The sequence below is a fragment of the Tinamus guttatus genome, unplaced genomic scaffold (genome assembly GCF_059628265.1).
Source record: "Tinamus guttatus ecotype Peru unplaced genomic scaffold, ASM5962826v1 Tinamus_guttatus_pri_ptg000247l, whole genome shotgun sequence".
NCBI classification, from domain to species: domain Eukaryota; kingdom Metazoa; phylum Chordata; class Aves; order Tinamiformes; family Tinamidae; genus Tinamus; species Tinamus guttatus.
In genome coordinates this window covers 359,527-372,105 of record NW_028288781.1, presented here as the reverse complement: position 1 = coordinate 372,105, position 12,579 = coordinate 359,527, and positions in this window count along the sequence as shown.

Genomic DNA, 12,579 nt, shown 5'->3' with positions numbered 1-12,579 from the left:
GAGAGATGAAAGGGATTTAAGGGGAGGGATCAAGTCCTCAGATCTAGCTATAAGCTTATTGTTGTTAAAGAAGTGTAAGGAAGGGTCAGGGGGCAGGGGAGTATAGTTTGGGAGACTGCATATCCGCACATCTACTTCTTCTGCCTGTATAAGCCAACCTAGCAATACCCAAATTACCAGGGCCTCGCTTATGTTCTCAAAAGCTAAGCTTTTCTCACCTATCCAACAAAGTCTACAGAAAAAGAGGCTGACGGGATGAAGACTGGGGCACAGCAACAGGTCCACATTTTATCTCCAGCACATTTTGAGATTAGCCATGGTCTGAAATGAACTAGCTGCTGCTGGTGGGTCTGGGACCACTGGTGATCACACCCACAGTTGCCCCATCTATATTAACAAAAGGAAAGTCAGTGTATCGTGCCTCAAGTAAGTTTAATAATTACAACCCTTTTGCACCTTCAGATTTTTGAGACTATTTTAAGTAACTTAATGAATCTTTCAATAGCATTTGAAGTGTTTCTGAGCTCCCAAACAGAGCAGGAAAAGATGTATATTTTAGGCAAAAAGGTAGTATTAGGAAAAAAGGTGATTTTATCCCCAGGTTGATTAAACAAGTTTCCACCGAGTTCCGTTCACATACAAAAAGAAAAACTTTATAAGTACTAATCGTATCTTAAACAACAACAATAACCAGGTTAAAAAAAACGACAGAAAATGCAGTTTCTTTCAAATTGAGATTACTTTGATCAGACAAGTTCAGAAACCTTACCCTATATGAATTTAATCACCTACAGACTTCTCCTTTCCCAATTTCCTTTATTCCTTTTAAGTTAAAGAAAAGTAGCAAGACTTTTAGGCATCAGAAGGAGACACCAAAAATGATAAATCAAGCACTAAATGGTCAAACACCTGTAACTGAAAATTCAAAGCCAGCATCTTTATTATTTGAACAGATTATCACCTGCCTCTTCTCTCCCCAGCTCAAACTTCTAATCTGCTGCTTCTCATAAGGAAAGGGCCCAGGCTGAAAGCAAGCCCAGAACCACACTGAGGCTTCTCAAGCTCAGCAAGGCTTATAGGGTGAACTGCCTCATTTCTTCAAAGGCAACAGCCTTATGGACTCAAATAGTGTTACAGCATTCTATTACAGTGCTTACCTTTTATTGTGTATGTGCAAAATAGCATATGGGGGCAGGGAGGAAATCATATCCTGGTAGCTGACCATGTTAAAGAAATAATAGAAACTGTGAGCAGACACCAGGTACCTCCTCCAGTGTTCCTGCAAAGTCTTGTCTATTACTGCTGCAGGCTGGATGGAGCAAGCTCTTCCACCTGAAGCTCTCCCCTTTCAAGGGCCATAACACACATAGATACAAGTACATGTTTAGAGAGATCAAACATTAAAAAAAAAAAGAAGTTTTATCAGCCTCAACAGCCTCACCTGAACTAGCTCAAGGCCTTGTGCAGCACTGCAGAGTGGATATGCTTTAACAACTCTTCTGGGATTTATCCCCTCCAAGCGCACATCCAACACTGGCTCAGCTCTCTGTGACGCTACAAGACCAGCGAGCTGTTTGCCTCATGGAGAAAGTATAAATCCTAATAGTTTATTATTATTCTTAATAAGCATTCATAAAAGTGCCATCCTTCATTCAACAAGCAAGTGAATCTATTTCATACCTGCCTCTTGAGAGCAAGGATTCACTTTCAGAATGAGAATATACTTCCCACTGTTTCTCATTTTCATGGGGATTTTCATATAATTTTCTTAAGTTGCAAGCCAAGGACAACTACTTTTACTTTTTTGATACATATAAAATTTCTTTCATTAAAAGAGAAAGGAAAGAAGAGAGCCCCTACTCCTACACTGAGCAATTCTGATACAGAAGAGCTTACAAGATAAATAAAGACTTCTGATTAAGTTCCCTTTCTCTTCCTATTACCGGAAATTGGTCTGTTACAGATAAGAAAACTGATTGCTCATATTGGCAGTCCTGAAGAAGTTATCAGCAGAGAAGCAAGCACTGAAGAGTCAAGCCGAAACGTATGCATGAACTTCAGTGCATAAAGCTGTACCTGATTAACTAGAAATTAATAGGTCTGGACCTCCACATCCCTTCAAAAACCTCAGGAATTCAGGTTTCTAGCTACTCCGGCAGCCTAAGAACATCATCCAAACCTCTCACGACCTCAGCCAAGCTTCAACTGTGGCAGCAGCTGCCAGAACTAGGGATCCTACACTCATTAGGGATTCGCACAGCTGAGACCAATCCAGGTCTCACTGCAATCAGGTACATTAGGACACAAAGTGAAGTGCCTGAGGGAATAACATGAAGAAAGAAAAAAGGAAGGAAGGAGGAGAGGGTGCCTGAGAGGAGATAATTTTTTTTTGCTGTTCTGTCCCTAATGGCAGTATCACTTAATGCTTTCTGCTGTGTTCCCAGAGCTGTTTTCTTGGACAGTTATAAGGGATATTCTAAGTAGCCGATCTAAAGGCACTATACTGAGTACTTGTAGAGCATCTTTACTTGTAGAGTCTCTTTCAAAATGTCATTAACTACCACAGCCAGGTCTCCATGCCGTACCCAGCACAGTCCCATAACAGGGGCTGTTAAGTGCATGCGGCTACAGGTAAATCAGACCCTGGTGCATGCGTGTCCTCCGGTCATGCACAGCCTGCTTCCTGAGCCCAAAGGAAAGCAAGGGTTTGCAAGCAGCCCGGTCACTAAAGCCTTAAATGAGCTAGATCAAAGCAAAGGAATTAAATGCAGGTAGGATGAGAGAAAAAAAAAAAGGGGGGGGGGGCCGGGCGACCGGGGGCAATATTTACTTCCCAAGCATCTTCTAAATTTGTGCACAACCACCACAGCTTCACCACCATGTTCCTGCAATTTCCCCCGAGCACCAGGCCCACCAGCAAAGCTCTTGGGGTGCAGGCGGGAGAGGCGAGGCCAAAAATAGCAAGGTAATAAATAACATCAGCAAGGAAAGCTACAGAGGCTGCTTTCTACCCATAATACAATAAATAAACAAATAAAAATTAAAGTGCTGAGGCCCCATAAAGCTTTGAAGGGAAATCCTGCCAGGGCACTTTTTTCCAGGTAGCCCCAGACTTCACCACCCCCTTCATTACAATGTCTCAATAAATAAGTAAATAAATGGACAAACAGGATTTCCCCGAGGGCTGCAGCTGGTGCAGGGGGCTGCAGGACTCACCCCTCGCACGTAGCCAGCCCAGCTACAGCAGCGCAAGAGCAACCGCTCCAACCCGCGCCTGCCGTTTTAATTAACAAACGGCCCAGCAAGACGGTTTGGATCCCCCTTAATTCACCCCACCCAGCGAAGGGACGAAACTCTTCAACCTCTCGGGGACGGCAAGACGGGAGAAGTGTCCCAGCACAGCCCCACAACACGGCCTCCCGCCAGGCCTCACGCACCTCCTCCGGCGCAGCCCCACAACATGGCCTCCCGCCAGGCCTCACACAGCTCCCGCTGTGGCTGCAGCTTCCCAGCCACGCAGATCTGCCCCCAAACCTTCCCCTCCCAGCCCCAGGTGCGGCACCGAAATCCCATCCTCAAACCCCATCCTCAAGCCCCGCAGTGCCAGCCCCTCTTCCCCAGCAGCACCGCCCCGGCCACCTCCAGGCCACGGCTAACGGAAAGAGATGAAACGGCCTTAAAAAACTGACAAACAAAACAGAAAACAAACCAACAAACAAAAAAAACCCACAGCCAAAACTTTGCCCTTTTGTAAGACCTGGTGGATTATTATTATTAAGCCATTTTTAAAGCACACAGATGTTTTAAAGGGCCTGTGTGCAAAGCTTTCCTGTGCAAACCCAGATTAAAAAAAAATCCGAATGTGTCAGTAGACTGCTGCTTTTAAACAAAATCATTTAGCTGGCTGCATTAAAGCATACACGTGAGGAAAACATTTCACATATAAAAGGACATGGTATGTCCTTTTCTGGAGAAAACAAAAAATTGCTTTCAATAACGGCTTGGTAACTACTTTTGCAATGCAATACTTCTGTGCTCCTAAAGGAATGGCATTTGGCAGGGTCGCGTATATACATTCCCCAGCTCCCCCCTGCTCCGGTTATCCACGCCTGGAGCTAGGCCACAGGGAGGACACAGTGGCAGGTAGCTTCAGCAAAGGCAAAGCCCATCATCCTGTCCTGCTCTGGGAAGAGTTTAAGCACCTGTTCTCATTTAAGCACACAAGTGGTCTTGCTAAGTAACCAAAATGCTGTACGAGCTTTAAATTAAGCATGTGATTGAAAACTTTGTGATCTGCCTTCGCTAGACTAATACATAGCGGCAGAGTACTGATGTGGGCAACAGCATGTTGGAGACCAAGGGCAGCCCTCATGGTTCACCCCAGTGAATAAACATGGGGAAACACAGTGCAAGGCTGTGAGAGGAAGCGGAGAGGATGGAAAAGCAGCTCTGGGGCCATGGGACACAGATGCTACATGGAGAACAGCGGGGGGATCTTCCCCCTCCAGAGCAGCCTCTCTCAGGGAACAAGCAAATAGCAACACAAAAGAAGCAAAACATACTCTCAGTAGCATCCACAAATTGTTTTTCCATCTTCCACCACGTGGTAATGAGTAGTTTTCTGCAGTTATGAGGGTGATCTATCCTGTGCGATGTGCATTTCCCTCATCCTGTTCCCAGGGAACAGGGTGGTCCAGACGCGCGAGGAGACCTCGGAGCACCCTGCCCACCAGGTGCCGTCCTCCACGGAGGAGGATTGAAGCTTTTGTCGCAGCGCATTTATTTCTCTTGTTTCACTTCACATCCACTCACCTTTTGGTATTAAAAAGAAAAATATAAACTGATAAGCTATCCCTCGGCAGGGTTTTCACGCTACCCAGGACGGTCTCCGTGGCGGCAAAGATCCTTCAATAATCTGTCAAAAACTGACATCGCTGTGTAAAGAGCTGTTCCTTTCTATATCTCATTTTAGATTGATGTACGTGCCACTTTTATATCCTTCAGCTCAGTATAACATTTGCCCTTTCATGTTCTCAGTTTAAGCCACTGGGAATTCAAAGCTATTTCAAAGCATAATTATAGCAATCTGCATATAAAAGGCTATATGTCCTACCAAGGGTTCAGGGGAAAAAGAAAACTCTTCGAAAGAAGAAAATTAGAAGTAAATCCCACAACTAAGATTCAGTAAAGTTAATGCATTTTTCATCTGATGCCAACAGCCTGTGGATTTGTAAAGCCACTGGAAAATTGTCTAAGCCACTGTACCGAATCCGTCTTCGTCTGTGAAAAAAAGGTATAACAGCTACAAGGGGCCCAGAGCTTCAAAGCCTGCTCTCCTCCTTGGCGTAGGTCTCTATTGACCTTAAGGCATCCTGCGAGGCCTGTTTGTCTAAGTGAGCCCAGAAGGAGGGGAGAGCCTAAACACGCATCTCGCTGCTCGCTGTTTGCGAAGGAGTGGTCCGCTCCATAAGCGGCAGCACTAAAAACTGAAGATGTCAAGTACGGAACAAATAGGTAAGTCAACTGAGAGGTATTCACACTTATTTTTTTCACTATACATTGAGACTGCGTGGTATAAAATTGTTTTGCTTTGCTTATTATGTAACAAAAAATACAGTTGCAAACGCTCCATAAGCTGCCCAGCAATAAATTGATTGACGATATTCCAAACATTGGGAATGTAGATATGCAGCTAACCTCATCGATATCATTAAAACGGTTAAAAATCATGAGAGTGCTTTTAATTATAACCTTACTTGTTTTAAGCACTTTGCTTCAAATCCCTATGACAATTAGAAATGTTTTTGTCTTGATTTCAAGAGTTACATATATTCACAGCACTTGAAGAACATTATAATAAATTAATAGGAATGTCTGCAGCATAATCATGAGTACTGGTCATACTGAATTTATGGGATTAGGTTTCAGGAGCAGGTTCCCTACCATGTTGTTTTTCTTTCGCTCTCTTTCTAATTTCCCATCCCTCTTCCTCCCACGCTTGTCGTCACACTCTCCTTCATGCCACTCAGTTTTCATTTCTCCTCAAGCTCAGTCTCCTTCATCAGTTTCTCCTTTCTCCTTTGTAAATTCAGATGGCACATAGGGGTGGTTTTCACAGGAGCATAAAGGCACCAGGAAGGCAGCTCCAGCTGAGCTGCTTTTAGCTTCTCCCACCAACTTTTGCAAATACAGTCACTCATTTTATCCTTCTATCACGCCCAAACCAATCCTTGCCTTTCTGTTTCTCTAGAAGGAGCCTCAAACACTGATGACCAGTGGTTGGCTGGGAAAGGCTTCCCAAAAAGTCAATACTGTTAATAATACCAAAGATGAGAAAATTTAAATCCTGGATATTTAGAAATATCCAGTTACAGGACTTTCCTACAAAGCAAATACTAAAGAGACTGAAACACAATATTGCATTTTTAAAATGGCAGATGAGAACAGTCAGAACCCTTAGAAACACTGAAACAGTTTAGAGATAGCTGACATGTAGCCTCGTATTAAAAAAAAGTACATATTAATATTAAGAAATATTAATCTGTTAATATTTATCAACTCAGAATGTTCTCTTCATGGATAAAGTTATTGTACTGACTTTTAAACTGTAAGGAGGTTCTTTCAGTACAAGTTCAGCTCGAACTATATTTTTCAGACCAAACCACAGTAGTAAAATTAATAGTAATGATTATTTTCTTTTAAACAAACTCTAAAACATCCAGTCAATTATTGACACTTTCAACATCAGCATGTATTGATAAACATGCATTAGTGAAAAAAATGCTGGAAAAAAAAAGATTGCAAATGACAATAAAGTATTTCTCAGAAGTTTGTGAAAGGCAGTGTTCAGTTTTTTTTTTTTTGGAAATGCCATAGTTTGCTTTTATTTTAAAATCTTGTGTATTTTAGGAAACGAATAACTTCAGGCTTTTAGCACAGAAGCATCGAAGCATATGGTAATCCCAGTCCCAAACACTAAAATGTGCCTGCCTGTGCCAGCTCTTAATTACCAGCTCATTAACACTCAGGTGTCAATTGCTGGTGGCAAAGGCAATACTCAGTTGGCCTGGTTTCTGTCATGCACAATGTAATTAAATTGACCTCCGCAAAAGGAGCCCAGTAGTCGCCTGATACCACTTGGACACCGCTTACCGCACTAATCACAATCGTGTAATTTAGTGAATCACACAGTGTAATGAGGGGGAGACTCTGGAGAGTACCAAATTGTACTTGCATATGTAATAATGACTTTAAGGACAATTAGAGAAATAATCGCTGCTCTGTTTTCTTCCAGGCTAATAATGAACTGAAGTAACTATTGGAGTTAGCCTTGTTGACTTAAAACTTTAGCTGCTATCTCCTGTTTTAAAACAGTGGTTAGCAGCAATTAAAATGTAAAAATTTGGTACTAGCAACAGAGCTCCATCTTATTTATTTACGGCCCCACAACAGATTAGTTTCAGGTACCAGATGTCTGCTTAGTAACTGAGAGAAACGCAGCGGATTGTGTGTGATAAGGGGGATTAAATATATCACACTCATCTCCAACACGGGCCGGGTTGCACTCAGCTCACCTCACTCGTGTCTTGCACGCATAATGTTATTATATGCATAAAGGAACCACAGGCTGTGGGGTTATTTTCTGGAGAACATAGGCATGTTGCTTCTGGGTAGGTGGCCCAACCTTGGCACTGGCCAGCGTGCATTGACACAACTAATGGTTTTAACTAAGGGTTTTGTTTGTTTCTTTGTTTGTTTAATGTACTCAGAAGGGGATCTTTACTTTGCAGGTTAGGATAATGGAGGTTCCTAGGCTCAGATTTATTTTATTGAATTTTTGGCACCTAAATGAAGCTGCAAAATTTGGAGCATACGCATCTCTGTCTATAGGCAGGTAAGCAAGTGATTTCAGTGCTGCTTAAACCCCAAACTGCCCCAACACCCCCCTCTCTGCCCGTGCGTGTTTGGCCCTTGAGCACGATGTCCTGACTGGGGCAATGCTGAAACGTGGCTGGGGCAGCACCGGGCTGTAACCTGCAACCCCAGTGCAAACATCTGAGCTCCCCGAAGTCGGACCTCAGTTTGAACTTGGGGTTTTGTCTTTGTGGGTTCTCAGTCCTCTAAGTCCCTAACCAGATCTGTACATCTTACATACAAACAGAAATTCTGGGCTTTCTTTGGAAAAAAAGCTCTAAGCTTATACTTTTTGCATCCCTGCTCATCGTATGCAGATCTTTGTTCCTCTCTCCTACTCATGTCTTATGGAGTACCATATAGGTTAGGTTCCCTCTTGGTTACTCTCCTTATGGTACTCTATTCGTACATCTAAATGCTGCTGCTGACTCTAATAATTAGATTATAAGGTCACTTTGGGGAGGCCAGGCACATGCTAAAGCTAAAGACTGAACTTAAAAATCCAAGATTCTGCTCTAGGTGATTTGCATATAATAAAAATCAAGATCTTAGACTTTGGTTTTTTTGCTGATATCGTGCACTGGGCATGTGCATCATCAATTCAATTGTCATGGTGAATGGTAAAAAATAACTAAAATAAATAAAAGAGTGCAAGTCATCTAATGAATAGCTAGGGAGCAGGGAGAAGAATAAAGATAAGAAAAAAGGCTTTAGTTCCTTGAGAATGATGTAAACAGATTTGCTGACAAGCTTATGCAAAACATGTAGAAGGAGAAAAATCATTTCTAGAGACGTTACAAAACCTAAAGAATAGATGAAAGCATTTTGTCAATGATGTGTTTATTAAAGGTAGTGAGTTCTGGAGAAGTGATCCATCTAAGGGAAGAGAAAGCAATGCTGTGCAGAGATTAGGAACAAAAGGGAAGGATCTCTCTTGAAGAGCGACACGCCATCAGGGAAAGACGTTTCCCAGGGAAGTGCTAACAGACGCAGCACGTGGGGCTCAGTGAGTTGAAAGGTATCCAACTACAAACAAAAACCCTCTGCTTCCTGCATAAGTTCCTACCTGAAAAACAGTGCAGCATGGATTGAATAAATATGAAGGAAGGAGGTAAAATTAACGGCACTGTCCCAATAGGCATTTGCAAACTGATCTTCTTTTAACTGAACAAAGAGGATGGAAATATGATATCCACAATGATAGGAGGAAAGAAATCTGCCTCTTTTTTTGATGTACAAACTGACTTTTGAAAGGCATGGAGTGTATCTGGCATGCTTTGACCTAAACAGGTCCTTCAAACCCTTCAAGGCCTTCCAAGTTTTAAATAGAGGACCCACCCTGAGAGGTATCTTACCAGCACCAGGATCACCATCCTCTGTTGTCCCCTTCCTTCTTCTTCAAAAGCCCCGGCGAAGGCGAGTCCTGGAAATAGGACTGAAGCAAGGAGACATCCTCACCTCCAGCATGGGATGGTTGCTGTAAAAGTGACAACGCTTTGGCATGACCAGCTTATATCAAGACCTCAGACTGATTAAATATAACACTCTTCACATTCTTTCATTCTTTCTTCCACAAAGTTGTGAATTCTGTGCTGTGACCTTCAGAGGGACAACAGAGAATCTCTGAATTTTGTAATTTACTCTGCATTAGTTGTTTATTTATGTGCCTTCGCCCAACTGAAAAAATGTATATACATAAATGTTTGCTGTTTTGTTTACTGGGTCAATTTATCTTCTTTACAATGGAACCAGCAGGGCAAGATATTCACCTGTAGCAGACTGGAGTAGCATGGACAAATACACATGCACTTTAAGAACCTACTTTTGTCCCCCTGATTTACTTAGGCTAAACTAGAATTGAGGTAAGATTTTACCTACACTGCAGCAGGTACAGAAAAAATACGCAAATGAATTTAATTGCCATGTGTCTCCCCCAATTCCTCTCATAATATTACTTTTTTGAGACATTTCAAGATGAAATGAGTGTGCTTTAGGGGAGGGAGACAGGGAAAGAGGGAGAGGTAGGATTGATTTAGGTAAGAGATTTTTCTTTGTAAGAGCAAACGAAACCAAAGAGGAAAAAAACAAGGATCTTAGGTAACATTAGTGGTGGTGCATGCACAGTGAGCGTCCGGTCCTGTTTTTCTAGGTACCTATTTTTCCTACGTTACCTACGTTACCTATGTAACCTACCTACGTTGTCTTTGTCATTATGTAGCCTTGCTGCTGTGTCCTTTTTTTTTTTTTTTTTCCTCTCTCTCCTGGAAAAGGAGATAAATGGAAAATTAAATATAATTGATAGTACTGATGACATTTAAAATGGGTTTATTATTGCAACAACAGAGTGGTTCAAGGGACTCAGAGAAGATGGGTAAGTTCTCTTTTTAAACCAGATTCCCTAAGTCCCATTCTTACCTTGTCTTTTTTTCTGCTGTGTCTTTCTGGTTTATAGCATAGCTCCTCAGGCCAAGGAACTTAGAGAGAAGCATTATATCCCAGCACAACTGGTGCAGTAATTCTGTGGTTATCAATAGGATGACTTAGGATAAATTTACCTTCTCGGAATTTATCAAATTGTCCAGACTTTCTGAACTTTTCAACATCTGCCAGGGTAAATACCTGTAAGTCCTTCCCAGTAATGCATCCTGTTAGTATCAGACTCTTAGACTGCCCCCGCTACCATTATGTCTGCGTATTTGCTAGCAATACATTAATCTATATGATTAGCATGTCAGATGTGGTTTGTTCGCTTGCCCTCTCCCTTCGGCAGGAGGGGAGACTCTCTAATGGCCACGTCTAGCATCACTCGGTGCGTCGTCTACTAACACATCCTGAGCAAAAGCTTTTGTAAGACACTAAATAGTCACTGACCTTGAGAGCGAGCAAATGAGTCTGCGCTTAGCCCATGGTAGCTGTAGGAGGTGGCACATGCAGCTGGCTCCTGCACCAAGAAATGCCATAAGTGCTTTTGGAAAGTGGAACAGTAAAATAAGAGGCCATACTCTGCAATTTGTTGTTTAGAAACCTTCCAAATTGGATGCGGTTGCAGAAATCATCTCAGGCAGAGAGAGACCTGAATACAGAATTCAGGTTTCTCCAGTAAATACCGCAAAAGCCCAGCCACCTGCTCTGGCAAGCTTAGCTACTCTTTAACGTCTTGGGGTTTCTGAAGGCCCCTGTATTTCAGGTGTTACAAGAGGACAAGTAATGAACAGAAAACTGCCAAAGAAATGCTGATGGAGGCTTCTTCTTATACCACGTTTTACTGATCATAGTATTTGCCCATGGTGTTGGCCCCTGAGGCCAAATCCTTCTTTTATATGATGGGATCTAAACCCAATTCTCTTTTCCCAAGCTCCCCTAATCACCAAATCCAAGAGGATTTAGGCTCTGAGTAGAAAGATGAAGAGCTCTTCATCTCTCCCTTTGAAGCTGGCCCATTTTGCAAAGAATAATTACATATTCTTTTGACAGAGAGAGCAAGGGCACCAAATTACATATTGCTCTCTAGACTAGTTAGCTCATTAACCTGCATGTGGGGAGAGCTCAGCATTGTAGCACCCATGTGGTTTTACATTATTTTATATTATAATCACTGTTGTTGTTGTTCCTTCTTATTATTTTGATTTAGGAACTAGGTTCTATTCCCACCTCTGCAATAAGCTGCATTATGAAATTCCTCAATTATGCCTTCAATAAAATAAGGTTAGTGATACAAGCATCTGTCCTCACACTGGAGTATATTTTGCTTACTAGTAAAGTACATAAAGCACACAGAACGGTAGTCAAAAGAAGACATAAGTTTGAAATAAATGTACGTCTAGGTTCTCTGCTGCTAAAGGTTATTTTTTTTTTCCTTTTGAGGAGAACAGTAAGGCTGTTTGGTCTTGTTTATTTTTCCTGAAGCTGTAGACCTGTGAATATTAGCAGCATGCTCAGTGAAGCTGTAGACTTCACTCTGCAAATAAAGGATTAAAGTTTGCATGCAATGGTGGTTTCCATTTTACTGTAGATAAAATGGAAATCAAGAAAAAAAAAAAAACCCAGTCCAGTAAAACACATTTGCAGCCTTCTCATATTTTCTGTTACTGTATTTTATTGCCATGTCCCTGAATTCTGGCAGTGTGGAAAACGTTTCTGTAAAAGGGAGAAAAAGGTAAACTACCGGATCCCCACCCCTATCCCTGTCCCTGTGGGGTGCCTGATGCCAGGGCTGTCGTGCTGCCCCTTCATGGGCGATGGGATGAGCCCTGGTCCCCGCAGCAGGCCGTGGCAATGGGTCCGTGAGGAAGAACACGGAACCGCATTGCTCTGCTGTGATTTGTCTCATTTAAATGTCTACATGGAGTGGCAAGGAGCTGATTTATCTTTTATTTTTAACTGCTCTTTCTTTTCCAGGAGCTCAGTGAGGTTTAATGATATCATTACAAGGTATACTGCGTTTTCTCCCTAGACTTTATTAATTAACTCTCTTTTACTTCCCGCACTCTGTCTCTCTGTCCTGTCTCTTTGCTGACAGTGAGCACATAAATCACACGCAGTCGCTTACAGACACTGCTGGCCCTGGGCTCCAAGGGCATCACTGAGCCTCATCTTCAGAGGTTTGATCGGGGTAATCGGGCAATATATTGCTCTTATGGAGAAATCTTTTCCTTTCTTGATATT